A 6,931-nucleotide genomic window follows, 5' to 3' on the forward strand; every position below is an offset into this window, starting at 1 on the left:
ATAAGTTATTAAGGATATTATGTGCAATGTGTACAAGGTTCTATGCTTAAAATATCTTAATACTCGTATATGCCTCAAGAAATTTATTTATTTAAGTAGTACACTTACCAGAAACAAAAATATATAAATTTTTTATTTTTTTAAATAAACATTTTAAAATTTTTAATAATTTAGAAAGAATGAGAACTGAACCATAAATTTCTTTTATTTTTTTTCCCATAATATTTTAAAACTAAAATTTAAATTCGAGTGAAAACCATAATTGAATTTTATAAAATTTCATCTTAATACAAAATGTGAATTTCAATTTATAATATTTTTTCTAAGATATTTTTAGGAGCACATTTGGTATATTCCCGTTTTCTTGATATGACTTGTGTGACTAAAAATAATTTTTGTTAGAAGAATTACAAGATTATGTTCCTGAACACAATATTAGACACCTAGTGAAATATAAATTTTTGTTGAATAGTAATTGTGAGTTTTTGTTTGACTCGTATCCTCTAATTCCTTGCAAAGCTATTCATTTCACCATGGGTCATATAGGACTGGTTTTCAAGCATGTTTTCAATTGAAATGGCAGTACGGCTATATTTGTTAAGTTTTATTAAACAGCCTTCTGCGATAATTTCCCGAGATCTCAGGTATCGCAGAACTGATTTCCACATCATGTTCATAAAATCAAAGTTTTAAAGCTCTTCAAGATCAATTCAATAGTGCTTCATATAACAATCTATGGTAAACAACGGATTAATAGAGCTGTTATTGAAGAAAAATTTGCCTACCTGAAGATCCTGCCAATTTCTCGTTACTCAAATTTACCTCTAGAACCAAAAAGAGAAAAAGAAAAGAACACAGCAAACAATATACACTAATTTTTCGATATAAAATCAATAGTTTGTTATTTATTAAAGGATTGCTTTTCTTAGGAAATAGGTAAAGAATTGAATTATTTTAAAAATTTTTGGGAATATTTTTCAATGTTCAGTTCCCTTGTGACATACCTAATAATTTCTAATTCTTCTTCTTTTAAATAATGTTGTTAAAATCCAATTCTTTCTTCTGAATTTTTCGAATTATCCATTAGTTGTCAATTGTAAAGATTATTTTCCTTTTTGGCTATTAACATTAAGGCAACAGAGTTCTCCTTTTGTTCTCCTTAATTTTGACCTGCTTTTTATTGAGTATTTATATTAAGCAACTGGAACACAATTATATTTAATATAACTCAGCATTTTGTTTTTTGGATATAAATATATGTTAATCCCTTATGGGCAAGACAAAGTTAGTTATCTCGTAATTTTCTTCTTTTCATTTATTTCGTTTTTAAAGAAAAGTCTGAAAAGTTTATTTTTTTTTTCTTTTAGTTTTCCTTTATTAAAATACGGAAAATGAAAACTTTTTTTTTAGGAAAAATTTCTATATAATATATTCTATGGAATATGTTGATGTGTGTTTGTGGATTTGCTAATATTCCATTTTTTTTTTCCTTCCTTCATTGCAAATTTCAACACCGCAATGAAACTATTGCTTTTTGAGAGGAAAATGTACTAAGGTTTAAAGAATTTGGGTATATGCGGGATTGACCGAAAAAAAAAGAAAAAATGGCAAAGAATTAGATGAAGGAAGGAAGGAATAGAGGCACAAAATAAAAATTTTTTGGAAAACAAAAAACAAAGGAGGAATCTTTAACGAACCTAAAACTAACAAGAAGTTTTATAAAAAAAAAAATTAAAACTACAAAATTTTCGTTTTTCTTTCAAATTATTTTTGGAAAAATTAAATTTAAATTTTCTTGGAAAAGTTTACTTTAAGAAAAATTTTTCATCTTATTTATTAATATTCTTTATGTAGGCGGTTCACAGGATATGAAATTGGTTTTATGAAAATTCTTCTAAAGAACAGTTATTCATAACTTTTGTTTATAGTAATTTAGAGACAATCATAATTTGAGTGTAATTTTGGATTTAATATTGCGAGATCTCAAGTGTACTAAAATTTAGTAATGAACTTAATATATATTCCGTCATTTTATGAAATCGTGCTTTCTTTCATCTGAGAAATCGTTTTCATTACAGTATATGTTTCATTGGTAGTAGAAGTAATGAAGGCCATAGTAGTTGGGAAAATGTTTCAACTCCTCAAATAAGTAAAAACTTCGTTTACTGTTAACAAAAATAATTTTAACATTTTTAAAAATAATGTCAATTTTTCTAATAAAGCCCCATGTCCTAATTTATTTGTGAAAAAAAAAAGCTAAATTTGTTCCCACTGTTGTACCCAACTGTAATATTTTAGATTTGTTACGCGAATATTGATTTATAAATTACCCCTAAATAATGTTATCATCATCCCTAATAAATTCTAAAGTATGTCACTGACCATTTCTTTTCCTAATTCTTTAAAACAATAAATCTGACATTTTATTTGATAAAGAAAGAGAGAGATAGAGAAAGAAACCTAATGAATATAAATAAAACAGTTAATAAAAAAAATAATAAATAAAAAAAAATTATTTTATCGTTGTATTCCATACAAAAAATATATTTACGAATTTAAAACAAGGATTCATTACAAAATATCGTAAATAAGATAGAATAGAAAAAAAATACAGAAACTGAAAAAAAAACACAATTAGGTCAACTTTATCTGGAAGCTATGTGATAGTTTGAAAGAAGAATTTTATAAAAAGAAAATATAGGGGTACTCGACACATTAAAAACATGGTAAAAAAGGAAGAAGACAAGAGAAATAGTGAAATCTTTAAAGAAAAGAAAAATATCAAGGAACACAACTGAAGATTGTATCGAAATTTTGAAATTTTCATTGAATTTTATTAAAAATATTTTCATTATTGCTAGAAAGCAATTTTGTACACTCTGCTTATATCTAGAGTAACTAGTTGTCATGTTCGGGCGCCATCTCGTACTTTTGATATCTTGCATTTAGTTTTTTGAGTTTTAAGTTAGATAGTTTATAGATTTACAAGAATGGAGTACATCCATATAGGTGAGTGCCAATTCATTGAATCAACATGGTGTTTATGTGACACAGTTAGAAAAGCAGAGTTTGTTGCCCCTTAACTATTTTTTATAATTGATTTAAGTTCCGAGATGACAAATTGTTTTCTATGTATCGGCATACCTTTTGAGACCTTCTGTTCATTGATTTATTAAGGTAGTTCTCAACGTGTCTTAATACAACATTATCGTGCAAACATAATAATGTGTTGATGCAGATGTGGTAATAGCACATGTGGTAATGGTACATTTTTATCAACAGAGCTAATAGTGGCTATCTCAATTTAAAATTTTAATTTATTCTATTTAATCAGGTAGATTTATTCGATTGGCAAATTGCAATTCCTTTATTGTAATTTCCGTATTCATTATATGAAATTTTAATTTACAAAATCAAAACAGGAAGCTTATATGTTATTTATTTTGCTCCCTCATATCTACATAATATCCACATACTTGTAGAGGTTGTTTACAATTTTGTATATCTTTGCCATAGAATTTATTTTAGAATTTTAATTAGTAACATTATATAAGTTTAAAAATCAGGAACAATTTCGAAACAACTAGAATTCTTTTAATTCTAATATCCTTTTGTTTTATTTACGGGCATTGTTTATACTATTTTTAAACACAAAACAAAAATCTCAAATGGAATTTCAAATTATATCATTAAAAGTGATTCGGGTTTAAGTTCTTTTTTTTCCATATTGTTTTTAATTTCTTGTTTTAGTAAAATAAATGGAAATTTTGTATCCAATTTCTTTTAAAATAATTTCCATTAAATGAAATAGAAAATAATATGGAGTAAGCAATGTCAGGATAAAAAATTTTGAAATTTGAAAAAAATTTATGTGTATAAGGTGCATCATATCTTGTATCCTTTGTCTTTAAAAACAAACAAGACATTAAATATGTTCTCATTAATATTTTGAGTATTTCGAATAGTTTTTAAATCAGTTTTTAAGTAATTATTTAAGGTATGTAAGGTCCTGCTCAAAAGATTATCATTGAATAATATGTAATATACAAATTCATATTTTGGAAGCTGTGATCACAATTACGCCCCATTTACAAAATCACAGTATTCGTCAAAATGCAATTGTCCTCCTATTAAAAAAATTACCTCTCCTAGTATAATTGTTTTTTGAATTTTCGCAACGAATACGCTAATACACGATTTTTTTTTTGTACGATCTTCATCGTAAATCTTGAAAATGAATATATTATTCGTCCATTATCATGAAATGGTCATCTCTTGTGGTACATATGTGGTCTGTCCAGATTTTGTGTCCCACTTTAGTGGAAAATATTCTGTGTGTCAGGACGCGACTAATATATCTGCTATACTTTGTATGTCTAAACGTTATAGTAGCATTTTTGTCTATAAGGAATCACATTTCTCTTTAGATACTCCTTTTTTCCTTTTAGATGTGTCAATTATTGTCTTGATACCCTATACCAATTAAAATTCTTATATTTGCCTATCATTCTTCCTCTATGTGGTATTCCGAAAATAATTTTGTATTAAATTGTAGCGCTTGTTTGTGCTATTCTTTATATGTTCCTGTTTCATTGTGCTGTGAACTTTAATAAGAAACCTTAGTGGTAATATAAAAACTAATTGAATAAATTGTTTTAACACAATCATCTGAAAATACAAACACATATTCTAGAATTCTAAAGCCTGAATTTTATGTTATTATAATGAGTTTTTTTTTTTCCATACAAGTGTTGTGGCAGTTTGATTTTATATATGCTATTTTAAATAATATTAATTATTGCATCACGTCATCACTAATTGAAATTAATTTTAAGCATATTAATATTCAAAACATACTGAATAATATTAATAATAGAGCGTGAATTCAACGGAGAAACTAAGGAATTTTAGCCATGTGAAAATCTGTAATTTACTGTGTTAAGCAATGTAATTTTAGAATTTCTTGGAAATAACAATTTTGTTATGAGAGTAATTTGTAAGTGCTGGCTGAGAATCTTCTTTTTCTAAGTATAATGTCAAGAGAATATTCTTTGAAGATCATTTCAATTTTATTTTAAAAATTTTTGTTTAAAATTATTCTATAATTTCAAAGAATTTCCTTTTTTTGATACAAAAATTGAGAGTGTTGACTTCTTTCTTACCCTTAATAATTCTTCTTTATTATTTTTACATCTCTGTGTTGTACATAACCTCACAGAATGATAATCACCTCAAACGTCAGTTCTTTTTTCTCTTTGTATATTTGGTAAAGTAAAAGAGAAAAATTTTCATTTGTTTATTAAAAGAATAATGTTAGAAAGTTACTTTGAAAAATCTTCAACTTTTTTTCTCGTTTCCTCAAAAATAATTCAAAAGAACTTTTTTTCTACCCTTACACAAATTTTATAATTATTTTATTTTATAATTTTTTTGTTTAAAATTATTATTATTGTTTTGTAAAGTTTTATTTTTTTATATAAAATAAAATATTTTTCATATTACATAGGAAGTAACTGGTACGGTATAGGTACACCTACTTTTCTTAAAAATCTAATTAAAATTTTCACTTTTTATTTACTTTTATAATTATTATTATTTTTATTTCATCTTTATTCTACTTTTAATAAGTTTAATAATAAAAAGTTCTTATATTTTTTTAAGTTTAGCTATTTTTATCTTAATTTATTAATGCTATCATTAATATAACATTAAAATTTTTCCCTTATAATTTTTATATACTTAATATAGAGTAGTAAATATCAGTCTATTCATTCTATGAATACGAAAAGTATTTTAAGAAAAATATTGTTCTATTTTTAATAAAAATAAATAAAAATGAGAAAAGGTAAAGTTGACCGTCTCAACTCTGTGATACCCTGCACGAATAAGTTTAATTGATTGCCAAACTGTTCGATACGTTCTCTGGTTTTTTATTCGTCTGTGTAATTCAACAGTTTGCATAATATTATATGTGCAATTAAAATGATTTTCGAAATTGCATGGCAGGTACAAGTCAAGGGATTCCAAATACTTTTAGAAAATATAGGAGCCATAATAAAATATATGCTTGTGGGAAATTTCAATACGGTAGATTCTGAGATTTCTGAAATATAGTGAAATAACTTTTGAAGCTGTAGGGTAGCAACACAAAACCAGTACCTCCCCTACATTCAATTTAAATAGGGTTCCGAGATTCACTATTATGTTATATCATATGAGAAAATTTGGTGCAAAATGTGAAACAAACAAACATGGTTAAATTGACTCGGAATTCGACGCTGATCAAAAACATATACTTGAGTCTACACCTTAAACCATTATTTTTTAGCGTTGAAAATGGTAAGATAAATTTAGTATACCCTTCGAACATACGTTCGTACAAGAATAATAAAAAAAGCAAGTAGGTATTTTACCTCAGTAATAATATTTTTTATCATTTAAATCCCACTAAGTGTAAATAAGAGAGGAGAAAAAAAATAAAAAAAAGTCTTTTATTTACAAAATAATAAAAAAGTTCTAATTACTTTCGTCGTATTAAAGAAAAAAAATAAAAGTCTAGTGTCAACATTTCTTAAATTCATCTGAAAACCGAATATCAACGTCGTCGCATCGTTTATGTACTACTTTTTCTTTCTTCTTTTACTGTATTAAATATTTGTTGTTCTTTATAGTTATTAAGTTATTTATAATTATTATAATTTAAGGCTACCAGACCTGTCTTTTTAGAGGCTCGAAATTTTGTTGTACATTTGAATATTTTCGTTAGATATTGAGCTTTTTTTTTTCTTTGTTCAATCCTATGAGGAATATAGGGCTAGTGATATCATAGACAGTCATGTCTCAGTTTCATTGCGTCATAGAGGTTTTTACAAAGGTACGTGACTTAACCACTGCAGCACTGGTCAGATATTAACCTTTACTTAGGTAATAA

This window comes from Condylostylus longicornis, unplaced genomic scaffold (genome assembly GCF_029603195.1).
Source record: "Condylostylus longicornis isolate FDR11 unplaced genomic scaffold, ASM2960319v2 ptg000031l, whole genome shotgun sequence".
Lineage (NCBI taxonomy): Eukaryota > Metazoa > Arthropoda > Insecta > Diptera > Dolichopodidae > Condylostylus > Condylostylus longicornis.